General features: G+C 41.7%; 1 protein-coding gene across 1 annotated transcript in view; it reads left to right on the top strand.

The window, feature by feature from the left end:
* Positions 1-879: 879 nt before the first annotated feature.
* The window catches only part of RNF144A (ring finger protein 144A), a 138,124-nt gene continuing 118,996 nt past the window's right edge, over positions 880-20,007 (top strand). Inside the window, exon 1 of the mRNA XM_049784555.1 lies at positions 880-1,029. The gene's annotated coding sequence lies outside the window, so the exon portion shown is untranslated. The remainder of the gene's footprint in view (positions 1,030-20,007) is intronic.

Below are 20,007 nucleotides of genomic sequence, written 5' to 3' on the forward strand. Positions count from 1 at the left end.
AATGAAAACACTTTCAAAGCAGAGAGCAGTGCCCCCCCCACCACCAAATTTTTCTGATTTCCAATGCTAGTACAGGGTGCCCGGATTCAGAGAAAGGAACTTCTAAATGCTGATAGTTGAAGTCTGGTGGGGAGAAGAAAATTCCACCTTCTACTGAGAATAGGGCTAAGCATGGATTGATCATCTGGTGAAAAACAAGACTAAAAAATAACCTTTTATTATTATTTTTTCTAATTTTATTGTGGTTGAAGTGAATTACAAATCTTTCACAGTAGTATTAAGGTACATAGTGAAAATGAATCAGGGGCATTCCCATTGACCTCCCTCCACCCCTGTTGGCAGCATGCGTCCCATATCTCCCTCCTTTACCCCCAGAATACTAGTATAACTGGTCCCCACTTGCACAGCTTGCTGTGAATTGAGTATAGATTCTCTTGTCGTTGACTTTGGGTTTGATGTTCAGGTCCGATCTTTATATATATATATAGAAATAACTAATTTGAAGAGGATCAATATTTCCCAGCTGCAACTAGAAACTGGGGCATTACAACTCCAAAGTCTTAAAGACATCCTGATGCATCCCAATTCCGGGACCTTCCTATCTCCTTGTCTCAGAGCGTGCTGGCAGTCTGTCTCCTATTTTAATCCCTTCTTCTCTCTCATTGGAACCCAAGGGGTACACTCTCCTGGGGTCATCAGAACCAAGAACCCAGAATGACCCGCATCCCTTTTTCCCCAGCCAGTGCGTGCATTGGCCTGAGGGCGGGGCGCTGCACCGGCGACGGGCTGGCAGTAGGGGGCGCTACGAGCCGGGTTGGGGCGCTGGGGGCCGAGCCTTGGCGCCCCGAGTCTTTGTGCTGCTCGGCCGCCGCCGCCCACTCTCCCCCACCGTGGGGCCGTGCGTCCCGGCTAGAGGGCGGGCAGGGAATAAAGGGCGGGACAGAGGACACCGAGCGGCGAGCACTGGGCGGTGGGGCCGGGATCTGCACCCACCTCCGAGCCAGCGCCCGGGCGGCCGAGCAGGACCAGGTAGGTGACGCGCGCGCGTCTCTTTGTGTTGGCATCACAATCGCGGGGCGCGGCGGCCGCGGGAAAAGCTGGATGTGTTGGCCCGGCCTGATCCAGGGGTGCTCGAGCCCTGGGAGTGAGGGCGGCTGGTTGCTTCTTGCAAGCGCGCCCCTGCACCCTGCTCCCCTGGCACTACTTGGGTGGCCCTGGTAGAAGCATGGCCACTTGGGAAGCCCAGGACCTAATGCCCTCTGTAGCCGCTCTGCGTGTTTGCAGGGAGTCCCTCTGGGTTGGGGGGGTTTTGGGGGGCCGCATTGAGACCCGGAACAGAGCAAGCCTAGGAAAGGGGGGACCAACCGTTGGGGCGCTGGGAGGCTGCTGGAAGGTCAGCCTGGAGCGACTTGGCCCGGTGCCTTTCCAACCAACAGCTCCTGGGGTAACTGCTTTGCTTGCCTCTCCTCTTTTTCCTGCTAAGGGGTGCTGTGCAGGTGTGTGTGTGTGTGGGGTGCTGTGCAGGTGTGTGTGTGTGTGTGTGTGTGTGTGTGTGTGTGTGTGTGTGTGTGTGTGTGTGTAGAGTTCATTTCGGATCCCCCATTCTGTCCCTGGAGCAATGAGCTGGGACTTCCCAGCTGCATGGCACTGTGAGCCCAGCTTCAGTCTCTTGTGCAAGCCCTGGAGGCTGGCTGCTCAGTGGCCACTGCAAAAAAAAAAAAAAAAGCCTGGAGGATCCTAGTGGGAGGAAAGCCAGGGATTACTTTTGGTACCTTAATGATCTCTACAAACCGTTCTCAGTGGTCACTCTAGAAGTTTCTTGCCTGTTTTGCTCACCACCCCCTTATGGCTAATAATAATAACAAAAATTATTATGATTAATTATAATGCATTTAAATTCAAGGCTACTCCTAGTTTGGTTCATCTTAGGCCTAACCAAGGGATGAAATCAAGCCCCAGGGAATGTCTCTCAGTAGTCCTTGCTCCTCCTCACTTGCTTCCTCACAGAAGCTCCTTGCTTCTGGTTTGCACATTGGAGGGACCAGATCAAAACCAGCAGGGGATACTTTCCAGGGAAGGCCAACACATCACTGTGGCCCAACCAGCTAGTGGGTGGCAGAGATATCTGTGGTGCTTGGAGTGTGGAGGCAGAAGGGGAAGCTAGATGTCTGGAGTGCTTTAGGAGGGAGAAGTATTGAGTACAGGTTTGAGGTTGTTTGGAGATGGGGAGTCCTATGCCTGAAGAAACTGCTCAATCTAGCCAGAGGGGACCTTAAAGTGTACTTGGGGAACTTTCCCACAAGACTGTGGTCCAAATGGTCCTTTTGGGTTAATTCCTTCCACAAGTTCTTCTGAGAGACCTTGTCTAATTGATATCATCAACATCTTATTAATTCTCTTTCAATTATCATTTTAGAGAACGCAAAAAAATATATCTAGTGAGGTCAGTTTGGGACAAATAATGACAATTGTGATTTCTAGGCTAAGACTCTCTGATAGTAGGGAGTGATGATTGGGGAGGAGGATAATGAATGAGGAAATGCTGCTGTACAGGGATTAAGGGGTTTTCTGGGAAGAGGGAGTATGGTGTTTGGAGTTAGACACCCCCTTCCTTTCTTTCCCGATGGGTTTGTACCACCTTCTGCTTAGCAAAGGATTAAGCATGGATTGAGCATCTGGTGAGAGAATGGACTGCAAATAACTAATTTGAATGGGACCAACATTTCCCAGATGCAGCAAAACTGAACATTAAAGTTCATGTCTAAAAGGCCCTGATGCTAGTCAATTGTCTTGAACTGGGAACAAAGTGGGGATATTTTAAAAGCGTGGGGAGCAGAGATTTGTAGCCTGGTGCCTGAAATCAGCCAGACTCCCTGGGGTGGATTTTTGAACACTCAGGGACCACACTGAAATCCATTCACTTTATAAGAGTAAACAAGTACTCTGGTTGACTGGAGTGTGATCCCTCTGCCCAAATCTTCCCTGCATTGGGGTGCATCATTTCAAAGACCCCACACATTGTTCAGAGAAGCTGTTGACATACACAGGGTGACCACACTACCATCAGAGACAGCCACACAGAGGTGGCAGCCACGTCAGTACCCCCCTCCACCCCAGCCCTGTGGTTCATAATTAAACCCTTTTGCGTTCTTCGGTTGAAAATTGCTTCTCTCGAGAGAGATTTTTATCTCTGGAAGGAGACGGGGAGGTCTGTTTGTAGAAAACTAAAAATCACATGGTCATCATAGCTCACCTCCCTCCCCCCACCCCCAGCATTGTGACCTCAAGGACATTGTGGGCTCTGAAGAGAGAGAGGTCAGAGGTGCTAGGCACTTGGGGGGCCTGAAGCTGCTGGCCTGGCCTTGGTTCTTTCAAGGCCTGCCCTTCTCTTTCCACTGCTGTGCACAGGAACTAGAGAACATGGATTTGTCAGTTGTCCTGTTGTCTTATATTCTGGGACCCTTCAGGATGATGCTGGGACCTCAGACTCTTTTAGGACATCTGATCAAATGGAGGAACCCTTTGGATTCCAGGGGTGCTTTCCATCAAAGACAGCTCAGAGGCTATGAATAGAATGGAATGCTGTTCAGGAAGAGGGATCCTTTCCATATTCGCCTGGGGAGCTTCCCTACGGGGCAGAGTGAAGAGCTGAGTTAAAGGTGCCTTTCTTTAAGACGAGAAAGTCATTTGAGGTCATCACTTTCTGTACCAGTCTCCCCTTTGTTTCTGCATTACTGACACACACGAATACCTTTTCTTAATTAGATGAAGAAATTAAATTGAAGCAACTGTTCACTGGGGATGATATACCCACTGGGGATTAAGGCTGAAAGACAGTTTGTACAATGTGCAGTCCCCACTCTGTGACCTTGGATTGGCCTAAAAGACCTCCAAATTCCTGAAATTTAAAAAGGAATGTGCTGCTTTTATGGTATTTTCCAGGAAACTCGTCATTAGGGACTACTCATCAAATGCAAACGTGGTAATGATTTAAAAAATTTAGTCTTTACAAACTTTCCAAAGAGTAGCTTTCCTCAAAGATGATATCTTGAGTATTGAAGCTTTGAAGCAGGTGGTTCATTTTCTGCAAGTCCTAGGATCTAAGAGCTGAATTGAGTCCTGCTTCCCCAGAGGCTTATAAACAAGTGGAGCAGCACTTTCTTTTAGGAGTAAATTGACAAACTGAATGCACTGTTTGAGAAATAAGTTCCTGGGTGGCTCGAAGAAGTTGTCAACCCATATTTTATAGTCTCCTTTGGCAATGGTGAGTGGATACCTCTGTTAGCATTCACTTAGCATTTCTCCTCAGGAGATGCTGAGAGGATATGGGCCTGAGTAGCGCCTGTCCATGGATGGCTACACATGGCAGATAATGCCACTGCCTCCAACTTCCCAAGGAAGGTGAACCAAAAAAAATTACATTGTATGAGACCATGCGTGTGATGCATGATGAAACCTGCTGTTGAACTCACAGTCTCATAGAAGCGAATTTAGTCCATGATCTTGAAGAAGCTCTAAGCTGGGATAAAAGGAAGTTCATTCACGAGTGGTTCATATAGTGGGGTGTCTGTGCAAAGTAGGTCAGCAAAGGTGAGCAGTTGTACTGCTAAAGCAAACAAGGCACTTTTAGGTTGATTCTGAATTATCCAAGCAAATTGAAAAGTTAAGGTCAGATTTGGAGCAATTGTTCCCAAGGTGTGTATGGAGTTGCCAGTCAGCCCAGTTCTGCTGAGCCTATTCTTGCAGTTGGGTGATCCAACTGTCTTTACTTTGTTCTTACCACGATTCTGGGATATAACATAGTTGTTTTCAATTTTACTATTTCCTAAAGTTCCAGCAGTGACAGAGGTTTCATTGTGTTTTGGGTGAGACTGTCTATAAATATTCCCTTCACTACATCACTCATTACCTGCTTGGTAGAGGGATGATGGAAGGAAGTAGTCCTGTGTGGCAACCATTGATTTTGCCATCTAGGAAGGTCTTCAAAGTCTTATAAACTAGACTGGTAAATCCCCAGCTGACAGTAACCCACAACTTACAGTTGAGAAGTTCTGAGCTAGAAGCTAGGCCAAAGAGGGATGAGCTAGCACTATGTTTTCTAGTTTTTGTTCCCACAGGAAAGCTCTGTGGGTAAAAATTGGAATGCAGGGACATTGTGGCTTGGGATTGGACTCCTAATCCGGAAAGTGAAGACTGGCAGAATGTCTCCAAAGGGCAATTGGTTCAACGGGATTTTGTATCTGTCAAGAGAAGAGTTTCTAAAACATAGTTTGCCTAGGATGATTCTGGCTTCTCAGGATCCTCTTTTCAAGAAATCATTTGGAGTACCTTTGATTTGGGGAACACTGTCACTTTAAGGTGAGCTAGGAAGAGGAGGTAGTGTCTTTAGGAAGAAGTCTTTTTTAATGGTGAACTTGGAATGGAGTAGCTGCTATGTGGGTCCCTTGACTGGCCCAGAAGGGCTGGTTTACTTGCTCCTCTGAAGAAAAGACAGTCTACTGGCCCAATGTTCCCTGGCTTGAGGGTGGTGGACAGAGTCTCTCCACAGAAATAGATGCTATATAAAGAGACCTTTTGTCCTCAAGTTCAGATATTTTCTTGCACAGGTTTTATTATAAAGCCAAAATGAATGCAAATAAAAGCCAGAGTTTTCATAGGACACTTTTAATTCATTTATTTTTGATTTTAGGAGCCACCACCCTGCAATGTTCAGGAAATATACCCGGTTCTGCATTCAAGTATCTTTCCTAGCAGTGCTTGGGGACTGCATAAGATGCTGTGGATCAAGCCAGGGTCAGCTGCATGCAAGATAAATGCCTTTGTCTTGCTGTATTATTGCTCCAGCCCTTTCAAAGGACAATCCGGGCTCCTCATGTCTCTCACCGTTCTACCCACTGACCTTGTCCCTTCTGTACTGAGACACCAAGCTAAGGCAGAAGGGAAGGTGGGTGGGTGGGCTTTGAGCTTTCAAGAGCTTCATCCCTTGGCTCCAGCCTGTCTTTCCAGTGCTGATCTCTATAAACAATCTCTAAATTATGCCCTGCATCATACTCCCATCATCTCAGTGTGCCAAGTTCTTAATGATCCTTCCAGGCGCCACACAGATGTTGCCTTTGTCTTAAAGCTATAGGATCCTAAATGTGGGGATTGTGGAGGTCACCTTGCCTGGTGCTGGCGTCTTTGTTACAGATGAGCAAAGGAGACATGTGAAGGAAGGAGACAGGAAAGTACAACCTTGGCAGGCACTCCTCCTCAATGGCTGTGCTCTCTCTCTGTTCTCTCTAGGTAGAAAAGGATCTCTATAATGTGCTTCTCTTTTAGCTTTTCAAAACCTGCCATTCCATGTCAATGCTCCAATTTTAGTGATTTATGAACTGAATAATTTCCTCTTCTTAATTATAAGCACTACAAGGGCAGGAATGTGTTCATTTTTGTGTTCCCTCTGTGCATATCATGCTCTTGTTAAATGAAGTTTTGTTCAGTGGTTGAATATAAGAGGAAATATGGAGCAGGTTGTCATTAAGGAAATAGGAGTAGAGTTTAAACCTCACTTCTCCAGTGAGGTCAAGCACAGCCAAAGACACAAGTCTTGCTTTACAGGGTAAGATCATGGAGCAGTGCCATATGGAAATATAAGGTGTTGGATAAAAGGGATTGATGATGCTAGCTGGGCCTGGATTCTGGCTGGGGCTGGGGTGATAAAGACTGGTGTCTAAAGCCCAGGTGGCTTGGAAGAAGACCCTAACAGTTTGGGGTGGGAGTGAAGGATATGTACTCATAGTAGACCTGCTTTATGACAACTGGCTAGTGTGGTCATGAGATTGGGATGAAGCAGGAGAAGTGGACCTTGCATAGAGGTAATAATCAGGTATAGCAAGGGGTCTAATGGTAAGAAGCCATGTGGCAAAGTGTCCATCCAGCTGTTGTTATGACTCTGTTGAAAAAATGATATGAGCAAATGGAAAGACTTTGAAGATGATGCTGAGCCAGGAAGAGGAATCTAAGTGTGATGGAGAAGACAGACAGACACTGGCCAGCAGGAGTTCTTGGGGTGACTAAGGCTTAGGTTGGTGGTTTGGAGTGAAGTGAGCTAGCTCAGCCTTATGAATCTGGATTACTTTAGCAGCAATAAGACTAAGTTGTTCTAGCTAGGGAGGCTATCAGAACTTCTTGAATGAGTGTTTGCCGGGTAAGCACTTTGATACCATTGATTCAGGTGTATCGTATGTGGGAATTAAATAGTAGTTTCCAGGATACTACAACACACATGTTGAATAACTCATAGTGATTTGCATCTTCTCTATCTCTGAAAAATTGGGGACTTGAGAGATGGTACAAGGGCTAAGTCACTACCTAGAGTATAATGGTCCTTGTCCCCCAAACATTATCAGGTATGGCTCCCAGCAAGTCCTTAGTAGGATCTAAGTGATAGACAATGAAGGGAAGGGTTTCCAGTCCTCCTGAGATGTATTTGGGAAACCTCCTCGCCTGTCAGCAACCCCCACAAAATTTGTTAGAAGTGAGCAAAACTTGGGATCAAAGAGATAATACAGTTGGTAGTACATTTACCTTGCATTTGATTGACCTGGGCTCTATCCTCTGCACTTTATATGATTTCCAAACCGTTTTAAGTAGTCATCTCAAGTGCAGAACTAGAAACCGGTTCTGAACACCACAATATATGTCTCTAAAGCTCCCCATCCCCAAACCCACTGTTTGAGTACCTAGCACTCAGAGATGTTGGTTTGTATCATTAAAAAGCATCAATTAGGGCAAGTTTCCAAACTGTTTTGACCTACTACTCTCTTAAACATTTACTTTTCTCTAAGTGACCAAACAGAAAGGATCCCCAATTGCAACCACCAATTGCTACTACTACCACTCTTGATATTACTAGCACCAGGGAGCCTGTATCATTCTCTTTGGAAAACAATCATCTAATTGTCTGTTGTGTGAGCAGCAGACTTGCAGAGACCTGAGGGACTGGCTGTTTGCTGTTGAGTAAGTATGTCAAGAGACAAATAGTCCCATCACTCCATTTTTCTAGGTGGCCCCAGTGCTTTCAAAAGCTCATGCACTGGCAAATAATGCTCCCAGGACAATGAACTATAATAGCTTCCAGAAGACTTTCAGGATTTGAATTTGCAGGCTGAATGGTGTCTATTTCTTTCTCATCACTTACAGCCATTGAGAAGCTCCTTGGCCTGGCAGGGAGGACACAGAGCTGGCTCTGTGGTCCAGCTCAAAGCGCTACTTTCTTTGTGTGTGTCAATGATGAGTGAGCCCCAGGCTGTGAGAGCTAATGCAGTTTGGTGACTAGAAGCCACAGAAAATAGAGGCTGATGTAGGAGAAAAAAAAAGAAAAAATATAAGATATAGTTATATCTTTATTTTATCAGCAAGGGGGACTCTGAATCACCACGGTAAGATTTTTGTCTGCTTTTTCCCCTTGTCTGATCTTGTACCCTGATAACTTCACTTCCCTGTTCTTTTCTTGCTGATGTTATAGGCTGCACGTTTGTGTCTCTGGAAATCTTGTGTAATAATCAAATCTCTAAGAAGTTGTGGCCTTTTGGAGGTGACTAGATCACAAAGGGAAGGGAATTTGCCAAAATGAAGGATACCCGGAAAATCCCTTGCCCCTCTTTCCATGAGAGGAGACAGTGATGAATTTTATGGACCAGGAATCAGGCTTTCCCTACACACACAATCTGTTATTTTTTGTTGGCTTTAATTTGGGGGCCATACCTGGTAGTAGTAGTGTTACTCCTGACCAGATTTTCAGTTTTTCAGCATCACTGTTGGCTGTGCTCAGGGGAACAAACAATGCCAGAGATTGAAGCCAGTTATCTGGCATGCAAGGCACAGGTTTCAGCCTGTTGTGCTAGCTCAGTGGCTGCAAAAGTCTTGATCTTAGACTTTCTCCGTCTTAAAAAACAGTGATTCATGTTTGAATTTATAAGCCACCTAATCTATGCATTTTGGTCACATGTCTCAGTTGATTAAGAAAGGGTAAAAATGGTCTTTAACCACTTGATCATCTGAAAAATTCCTAATAAAGGATTAAATAAATTCCCATTCATGATTATGGGAATTAAGAGTTTAGCATAGTTTTTTTTGGGGGGATAGTTCACTCCACGGTGCATATCAGTGGTCCTGTGTATATCTTTTTATGTCACTGCATATTTGAGCCGGAACAGATGATGTGAAAAAGTCAACTTGGGAAATCAGCAGTGGGGAGAACTTTTGCTTCAGCTACTCTGAGATGTTCATATCTTGTAGGTATTGCCTCAGCACCCCAGGGACAATTCTCAATCAGCCAAAGTTAGGAATTTAATGCAGCTGTTGAGGCTATAGTCCTGGTTTGAATCCCCAATATCTCCACTGGGGTCATGCCTGAACATAGAGCTAGGAATATTCCTTGAGTACCACTGGTTCTATCCCTTGAACTTCTTCTAAAACTCAAATCTACTCCTATTTCACAAATAATGCATAGGTTCAAGGATGTGATTCTCCAGCCCTGTGGGACTGATAATTAACTGGGTCATTCCTGTGATGCTTAGAATTCCCCAGAGCTGACCCTAAAGATGCTCAAAGAGACATGTGGTGCTGATATAGTGAACCAAAATGGGTCACATGTAGCCATTCACCTTGACCCCTATTCTATTTCTTTGAGACTCTACCTGTACTTTGAGAGAAAAGAATTCTTGCAGGATGAGATCTACAACATTGTGCATGTGGTTTATATATTCTTTTTGTGGTGGTGATGTAATGTAAGCATAGCAGCACCTTCCTGAACCTTAGTAAGTTTGGGAGTGGTGAGAGGAAGTCACAATGCTGTTTTGCTCATGTTTTTAATCACTTGAGCACCTGGGATAGGGTGAAGCCCACAGTAGGTGTGTGATGAATGTTTGTTGAATTTAACTGCTATCTTTTTCTTTCAAAGACATTCAAATTCAGAAATGTCTCATCTGTTCACTTTTGTTCACTTATTAGTTTGTTTGCCACCATCCATTGGGTGAGGGAGTGAGGACATGGAAAGAGACAAAGAAGGTAGGTTGGAGAGTTCTAATATGACAAGGTAATGCCATGTTAAGGACAAGTATTAATCTTGGAGACTTGGTTCTTGAAATATGCATACATACTTTATTCTGGTCAAAAGCCTAAGTTGGAACAGAAAAATCCCTTTCATTCCAACAATATGGCTTACTTTCAGTTTCATCTGTTTGTAAAATAACTCACAATTTAAAGCACAGACATACTTAGGAGAGTTGGTTTGATCTCATCCTGTAGCACAATAAAGCACATCACATAATATTTTTCTGTTTCCCAGTGCGTGTAAAAATTATATGTACATGATTCTGTAATCTGTTAGGTGCGCAATAACTGTCGACAAAAACCAGCACTAATGCATATGCCTTAATTAAATGTAATAGAGACAAACAGGGACACATGCCTTTGGAAAAATGGCACCAAAGAAACACAGGCTTGCCACAGTTCTCAAATTTATAAACAGACACAGTGCATTTGAAAAGCACAATAAAGCAAATCACAGCCAAGCAAGCTATGTCTGCCCAACATTTTTCATATGCTGAATGGTGATTTATGGGGCTCCTACTCAGCCAGGTACCAGGCTATGGCATATGTAGTGGTGAATAAAAGTCTCAGGAGAAAGTGTTTTCACTCTTTTCAGTGAACATGCTATGCTGGCAGCCATGTGGCCATGACCAAACAGGTCTTTTCTGTGAAGACTATAATCGCTCCTGGGGACAATTTCCCTTTGGCCTGCAGCCCTGCTTCTTTGACAGTGACCTTGTTTTCCCTCAGTCTCTGGTTATGTGCAAGTGAATGAGCCCAGCCCATCTGCAAGAGGATTTGAAGGCCATGAATTTAGTCCTTGGGTTCTGTTCTGGCTTGGCTGATAAGACCTTTATTTCAAGGATTGTTTTATCTTCAGGAGCAGGATCAACTCCTTGCACTGCAGAAGCAGAGAGGACTGGGGTTCAGAGCTTGGCTGTCAGGAGATAATTCCTGCCCTACAGGGCTCATAAACCCTTGAACTACTGGTCTCCAGTGAGCACTGCTCGTAATGTAGAAAGCTTTGGGTTTTAAGGCTCCAGAACCCTCTTTTTGCAACTATATAGTGTCAGCCCTGAATTAAATTCAGTGCGATATTCTCAATGTGCTTACATGTTTTAGGAAGGTGCCTCTTGGATGTTCTTAGTAGGTCCAGAGGTCTGTGGGAGGGTGCTAGTCCCAGTGATACTCAGTGAGATGGACTGGATAGTTCAAGGGTAGGGCTCAGAGATAAGGTGTTGCTGGGTCTAGCAATGCTAGAGGGCCCTAGAGATGCCCTGGTGCTACTCAGAGGGCAACAGGATCATACTCAGTATTATCTGGAAGCTCCAAAGCTTTACTTGGGGGTACTGAGGCACATCTAGTATTGGGGACCTAACCAGATCTTTTGCATAGAAGGTATGCAGAATGTGGCATTTCCCCACTTGCCTTTGAAGATTAGTCGTATGTGTCCCTTTAATCATCTACACATCATGATTGGGTGAGACTCTGTGGCTATGCACTCTGTACCTGCATGCTGCTGCTCTGAGTCATCTGGTCTTGGTGGGGTCTGAGAACACTCACAAATTCATATCCAACTAGTCAGCCTCTTCGATTTTTCTAGCTCTCAAGTATTTTTGCTGCTCTTGTGAGAGTTTTATATATATATATATATAGTGTTTTGGTCCCTCCTGGTGGTGCTCGAGGGTTATTATTGGTTTCTGCCCAGGAATACCCTTGGTGGTGCTAAGGGGACATTATGCAGTGCTAGGAATTGAACTGGTATTAGCTGCATGCAAAACTAGTGCTTAGCTTCTTGCACTATCTTTCTGGCTCTTCATTCTTGAGCTTGACTAAGGCTATTTGTATCATTTATTTGTATTACCTACAGTCCTTGGTTCCCTCTTCTTAAGGTAGTTCTGGTTACCATTAACTGCATTCTAACCTCTGCTCAGTTTTTCTTGCGGGAATATAGCTATCTATGGCTCCTTATGCAACATTCCCTATATGGCCACTTACTTACCTGAGCTCTAAGTAATCTCTTCACCCTGTCCCTGGTCTGCTCTGGCATTTTGCAGATGATAAAGTGATGAAGCCAACATTCTTGTCCTCCCTGGACATACAGGCACAGTGCCTGGGCTTGTGGACTTGCCCAAGAGAGTGATTTCAAAATCCAGAGAAAAGCATCAGTGTTAAAGTCTTAAAAAACTGGAATTGATTTTAATTCATGGATCCTATTTTGTGTTGTGTAACCAGCTATCTAATTATATAGGAATGGAGTTTTATTAGCATAACATATAATCATATCCATTTCTCACTAATGTGTGATCTGATTTGTTATAACCTGAAATGTTTTTAAGTCTTTAACTACTTTTTGAAGAAAAGGGATGTGAAATAGATGGCAAACTGACTCTTGAAGAAAAGAGGCATGTGTTGTTCATTTTTGACTTCCCAATGCATGGAGCTTCTTGAGGAGAAGGGGCTTTGTAGTAGTGTTGAGCACCACTACAGATCAGTAGTAGACACATGGGGTCTTCATGTGGTGCTGAAGAGAGCCCAGTGCCCTGAATGCCAGGCACTATTGCCACATCTTGAGCCATCTCTCCAGCTTAGAAACATGGAACTGAATTCACTGCAATTTTGTTTTGCCTTGTTTTGGGGCCACAATCATGGTGCTCAGGGGTTATTCCTGGTGGGTTTTAGGGGCTGTATGGGATACTGGGGATTAAACTTGGGTTGGCCACATGCAAAGCAAGCACCCTACCCACTATGCTTTCTACTCCGGGCCCTGAATTAACTACAGCTTGAATGAAATAAAAAACATATATTAGATTGTGCCTGAAGTCTGATGCATTCATTTTCTGGAAGACCACCATATGGTAATTTTAAATATCACTGACATCTATAAACTGACCCCCATTTAAGTTTTTGACTTAAATGCTTTGCTCGGCTACTAAAAAGTCAAGTGTCTGGAAGTTATGTGCAGTTTGCACAATTTTAGCTTAAATTATATTCACATCATTCTTTATATTGACTTTATATGGCAGTGACAACACTCTTATCTAGAAACCATTCTGGTTGCTCCATAACTACCATTAAGTGATACTAAGTGTGTTGGGTGGTAAAGATAAAGATTTTCTCACCAGAAAGAAATTATTATGTTTTTTCTCCAAGAGAAATTAGTTAAGGAAGCATTTTCAAACATAATGAGATGGATTCTGCTACAGAATAGACAGCATTTAAATATAAACCATGTTGGTGCAGCAGGAGAGATGAGTAGCCATGAATTGTTTGGAGGTGGGAATGTGGGGGATGGTGTTTTAGGAAAAATGCATTATTTTTACATTCAACTGTGTGATTATTTCAGACAGTCTCACTTTGGGACTCTAGCTCAAGGATATGATGCTAAATGTGGAGGAAAAGTAATGTTTTATGCTCAAATGCTTTTCTTCATTAACAAAAAACCCTAATGGCCACATGGAAAACATCTAAATATGGTTAAGTAAATATGATGCTCTAATTAGATAAGATATTTGGAGACTGTGGGCATGGAAAATGTTTATAATACAACATTAAGTGAAAACAATTATGGTACAAAATTATAGTACAATATGGGTATAAACATGAAAAACATGTTGAGGAAAATAATTCTCACAAGGCTTGGGTCTTTTTCTTTGAATTTTTTATTGTGGTTATATATTTTTTATTGAAATAAATGTTTTTGTTTTAAAATTATAGTTGTAAATTCTACCCTTCAGACTTGACATTTTATTATTTCATCATACTGGATAAGCATCATCAAATTAATTAGAACCACCTGTGTCTCAAGTGAACATTTTGCTGTAGTGTGTTTGAAGAGAAATGCATGATGAGCAAGGAAACATTATCCTGTTATTAATAAACAAAACAAAATAATACATATATTTACTCCAAAGAAGTGCTCTTTCTGGTTTACTTTATTTCTGCAGATCTGAACAGTGCCAGAGAATGCCAGGATGGTGTTAGAATGTCCTGTAAAAAAATTTTTTTTAACCATGTCAGCCACCTTTTTCAAATTTGGTGAGCTGAATGCAGTCACCCTGCAGAGATAAGGGCTGGAATCCTGATTTAGACTTAGAGACCACCTGACATTTTTCTATACCTGTTTCTATTCTATTAATTCTAGACCATGAGAGCAGTAATGGGGTCACTTCCTTGGGGGAGGATTCTTGAGGATTAAATTAACCATGTCATAAGATGCTTTGACATTAAAACACTCAAGACCCACCCAAAAGGCAGATCCATAAATAACCCTATGGAATTGGCTAGGCAGGCAGCAGGTGTGAGCTGTGACCAAGTGGGGAGGGATCTAAAAACTGGGCCAAACACTGGGTGATGCACTCCAAGTCTGTCTTGAAATCATTTCCTACTGAATAAAAAAAAATTGGCTTTTCTGATCCACAAAAATGAGATGTGCTTGACTCTTCAGAGTTGTTATGCTTTTCTTAGATTCCAGATAAAGCACAACCTTAGTGAAATAATATTCTATATCCTCTTTTCCTTTCTTGTTTGATTGCAGTTTTGTTTTCAGTTGTCAGGGGAAATGCTAGCAAACTCAGCTATTGGACACAGTGCTTCACAGTTTGCAGTCTTTTGCTACATCTTATGTTCTGTTCTATGAGTACATCTTAACTTTCACAATTTTAAACTAACTGCATGTTTGTCAATTGTATTGAACTTTTAGAGAGCCACTTTTGTTGTTTTTGTTGTTTTTCAGTTTATGATTTTATTGGTTTCTCTCCCAGTTTGTGCCTTTTTTTCTGTATGATTCAGGCTTCAATGGCTCTTTTTCTTTTAGTTTCTGAATGAAGTTGAGTGCTAATTTTAACTCAGTTCCAATTATGTATTTATTGCTACACATTTTCTTCTGGGCAATGCTTTTAAATCTGCACATCTTAAATTGTTTAGAAGAATATTCTATTTATTTATGTATTTTGGGGTCTTCTTGTTCATTGTTAAACTTGTTTTGTTTTGTTTTATTTAGAACCATGATGTTTAATCTATAGATATTTGAGAATTTTCCAGTGATATTTCTGGTATTGAATTCTGGTTTGATCCAAATTTAACGTGAACGCATACTTTGTAAATTTTTCTATTTTGTATTTTATATTAATTGAGTTTTAAGACTTAGAAAGACCCATTGAAACTAGAGGACTCCCTTTATGTTGAATGGAATATTTCGCTTGCTAAGTAAGTATATCAAGTTGATTGTAATTGAGTCAGGCTACAACACAATTTTCTGCTTGCTGAATCTGTCATATTGAAAAGAGTGATGAAATACCCAGCTATAATTGTGCAGTTTGTTTATTTATTCACCAGATTTGTCAGTTTTACTTTCATATTTTTTTGAGGATAGAAAGTTTGGGCCACAGTAGACAGTATAGGGGTGCTTCAGGGACCAGCCATATGCAGTACTAGGGATCTAACTTGAGTTGTGTAAATACAAGAAAGCAAGTAGTGCTTTCCTCTCTGTGCTCTCTCCAGCCTCTGCTTCTGAATTTTGATGCTCTGTTGTTAGGCTTAAACACATTTATGAATTCAGGGGCCAGAGCAGTGGTGCAGTGGTAGGGCGTTTGCCTTGCATACAGCTGACCCAGGACGGACCTCCATTCGATCCCAGCATCACCAAAATTCCCCCCTAGTCAGGAGGGACTTCTGAGTGCATAGCCAGGAGTAAACCTAATCGTCACAGGGTATGCCCCCCAAAAAAAAATAATCAAAAAAAAAAAAAAAACCACCAAACCCCCCCAAAACACAAAAATAAACCCAACACAATATGAATTCTGCAGTCAAATGCTCTACCACTGAGCTATAACCCCTCTGGCAGATTTATGAATTCTGTATCTTTTTGGAGAGTTGTCCTGTTGTCTCTGTTATCACTCATCTTTTGTGAGTATATGTGGGTGGGTGGGAACATACTGTATGGTGAGTATGGATCTTCCTGTTCTGCATTCTGGGTTTGCTTTTTTTTTTTTTTTCTTTTTTTTTTTTTTTTGGTTTTTGGGCCACACCCGGCGGTGCTCAGGGGTTACTCCTGGCTGTCTGCTCAGAAATAGCTCCTGGCAGGCACAGGGGACCATATGGGACACCGGGATTCGAACCAACCACCTTAGGTCCTGGATCGACTGCTTGCAAGGCTAGCACCGCTGTGCTATCTCTCCGGGCCCTGGGTTTGCTTTTGATAGTGGTCAGGGGATCATGTGCCAAGGATTGAATTCTGGCCGCCTGCATGCAAAGCATGTGCTCCAGCCCATTGAGTTATCTCTCTATCTCTTTGGCTGTGCTTATTCTTTTGTGAGGGGAGGTCACACCGGCCGTGCTCAAGGGTTACTCCTGGCTCTATGCTCAGAAGTCACTCCTGGCAGGCTCGGGGGACTATATGGGATACCGGGATTCAAATCATCGACCTTCTTCATGCAAGACAAACACCTTACCTCCAAGCTATCTTTCTGGCCCCTGGCTGTGCTTATTTATATCTTTTAATTAACTAAGACCACTTTGAAGGAATGCAAGACTGCTTGTCATGTAAAATGTAACCTTTGAAGAGAGTATTTCCAATTCTGTCTTCCTTTCCTTGTTTTGTATGCTATTTTACCCAGTACATTTTCTGATTTAAACCATTTTCTTTTAAACCAGTATAAAGCAAGAACAAAATATTGTATTTAACACTTACCTCTAGTTTCTCTAATTAGCTTATCATGTTTACATTGAGGCGAATAAGAAAATAATTCACACCACGTCCCCTTTGCTTCATGATTGTTCATATTGTCGTGGTAAGTGGGGGTAGAACAAGTACCTAGTTGTGGCACACACCTTTTTTGTATCTGTGGGGGTCAGAGATCAGGTTGTGCTTATACACTGAGACCTTGCTCACCAAGGTTGGCACTGCCTTGTTGTGGTACTTGCACATATGCTTGCCAGAGATCATACTATTTATTTGGGGCAGACTGTTTTGACCATAGTGCTCACCAAGAGTCTTGCCTCTGACTTTGGTATTGTTATTCACACGTATTTTTGGACCTGCCAATGCTCAGATTTTATTTCTGGCTCTGTGCTCAGGGATCATTCCTGACGGTGACCAAGACACAATATACAGTGCCAGGGATCAAATCTGGTTGGGAACATGGAAGCAAGCCCCTACCCTGATGTCCTATTTCTCCAGTGGCCTCTAAAATACTTTTGGAAAAGAAATTTATGAATGATCTTGATGACATTTTGCCAGAAAATGGTTTAAAAAATTTAAGTTTAAACCGTTATTTTAAAATTTAAGTCATTTTAGTTTTTGTAAATAAAGTATAAAATAAGAAAGACACAAAAGGACACATTATATTGCAGTCATTAGATTAGGTAAAAACCATATAAATATGCCAAGGGGTACTGTTGGGAGGGTAACCGGATGTGTTCAACACATTAAAACTCTTAGGGAATCCCTGAGTACAGAGCCAAGAGTAAGCTCTGAGCACTATTGGATATTGTCCCCGAACAAACAAAAATAAAAAAAAAATGAAGATTGCTGGATTTTAGACACATAGAGTTGGTAAAACAAGATGAATGCCTTAATAAATAACAATTTTCTTTCCAGGTATTTAGGTATGTTTTAAAATGAGATAGAGTTGTAATTGAAAACATAGTGAATATACTAAATATGACTGAATGTTCTTTTATTGTGTGCACTTAACCTTAATGGAAAACCTATGCTGGAGAGGATTAGAGTGAGAGATAGTGGATAGGGTGCTTATCTTGCATGCAGCCAACTCAATCTTGGTTCCTGGCACCACATATGATTCTCTGAGTACTGCCAGGAATGACCCTTGATTTTAGAGGCAGGAATAAGCCCTGTGTACCATCATGTATTGCCCTAAACCCAAGGAAAAAAATGCAAGCTAAAGATACCCTTGGTAGGGGCTATGGAGATATCTCAAAGAGCTGGAGCATAGGCTTGGCATGTAGGAGGCTAATATCACAACCAACACCACTAAGGATGGCTTGTACGCATGATTAAAAAAAAACTCTTCTTTATTCCTTCCCTTTAAAGACTTTACAAAGAAATTGTTTTCTAAGTTGTTTGTTTATTAAATATGTTACATTTATTAAGTCTATTAATATGTCTATAAATTGTATGTTTCTTCTATTTCCACTATTCTAAGTAAACTAATAAATAATAAATAAATATTTGCTTCTTCTTTCCCAGGTTGTTCATTTCAGTGCTTCTTCCTGTATGCACAGTTAGGCAAATCAATTGACTCTTTGTGAGCAAGGTTGAGCCCAAGAATCAACTTCATTTTCATGAGTTATTTCTTAGAATTAAGAATGATGTTGGAATTAGCCAAATGACTTTTAATCAAGTAGCAGTTCATGAATGGATTTTCTTCTTGTCTATAATTTGAGGAATATCTCTTTGGCTGAAAAATGAATCTTAGTTTTCTGTTGAGAAGACAAATGTGAAATAAGTAACAGCAGGATAACTTTAAAGTGATGTCCACAGGGCTCTCTGTCCTCCAGTGTTCTGGATGATTAGTAGACAATAACTAAACAGAGATTGCTTTATGGAAGCTAGACAAGACCCCTATTCATATTAAAGTCAAGCAAGTCACACATGCAGAAAGACTCCTCCTAGAATGGCTGCAGAAGCCTCAATGCATGGAGCTATTTTGATGTATTAAATGACAACTTACAATTTCAGCAGGAACTCAAAGACAATTCTCCATTGGAAATAGAAAGATTGGGGAGAAGCAGTTTGCCTTTTGTACCCTTTTGAGTTCATGTGTGTAAAGTAATTATAGGTAAGTGGGTGGTTCTGTTCTGTTCTTTTTTTTTTAATAATATATTTAACACCTTGATTACAGACATGATTATTGTTGGGTTTCAGTCAAATAAAGAACACCCCCCCTTCACTACTGCAACATTTCCATCACCAATGCCCCCAATCTCCCTCCCCCTGCCTGTATTTGAGACAGACATTCTACTTCTCTCACTCATTGACATTGTTCTGCTTTGATAAGCAGTATTTTGCGTTCTTTACTTGACAGAGTGAATACCCATTCATTTGGAGGAGAGAGGCAAGGATATAGAGAAAACAGCAAAAGTCTCCACTAATCCTGTTTCTAAATGTATGTCATAGTAGGCCTTACTATAGGAATTGTCTTAAAGAAATAAAAAGCCATGGGACCTTTCTGTGAATTTTTAATTCAGAGTTGCAATCTATTTTTATGAGATTATTTTTGAACCAAAAGACTATCTATCTACATATATATATAGTTTTATGTCAATGTTTCTCATGAATGAAGTATATTACATCAAAATTTTGACAGTTCAGTTATAAAGTTATAATTGCAGAAATAAAAAAAAAGCAGTAAAGGAATAAGTAATCAGAAAAATGAAGTGATTATAGTGTATTATGTTTTACACTTGCCTAGAAAACTTGTGTTTTAGGGCTGACAGATTACAGAGGTCAGACTATTTGCCTTACACACAACCCACCTGAGTTAGAGCTCCAGCACTCTGTATATTCCCCTAAGCATCACCAGGAGTAATCTCTGAGTGAAGAGATAGGAGTAAGTCCTGAACACTGCTGTGTGTTTTCCAAAAACCAGAAAGTAAAAAGAAAAGAAAACAAGTGAGTTTATAAATTGTGTGTTTACAAATATAACTTGTGTGTTCTATACACTCTTTTGTCCAGGTCTTTATTTGCTCTTTTTTTTTTTTTTTTTTTGCACCCATCTCATTTTTTTTTTTTTTACTTGTTTGAATGGCACGATATTGTTTATTTAGCTAGCCTCCACATTAACATTTCTTAACTTTTCTCTGACTGTGGCCCTCTTCAAATCTTGATTTCTTTCTGTGGCCACTCTTTCCTACTGGTTCACCCCATTGTATTGTGCCATGGCCCCGACTTTTGCAGTTTGACCTGTG

The sequence above is a fragment of the Suncus etruscus genome, chromosome 12, assembly GCF_024139225.1.
Source record: "Suncus etruscus isolate mSunEtr1 chromosome 12, mSunEtr1.pri.cur, whole genome shotgun sequence".
In the NCBI taxonomy this organism is placed as follows: domain Eukaryota; kingdom Metazoa; phylum Chordata; class Mammalia; order Eulipotyphla; family Soricidae; genus Suncus; species Suncus etruscus.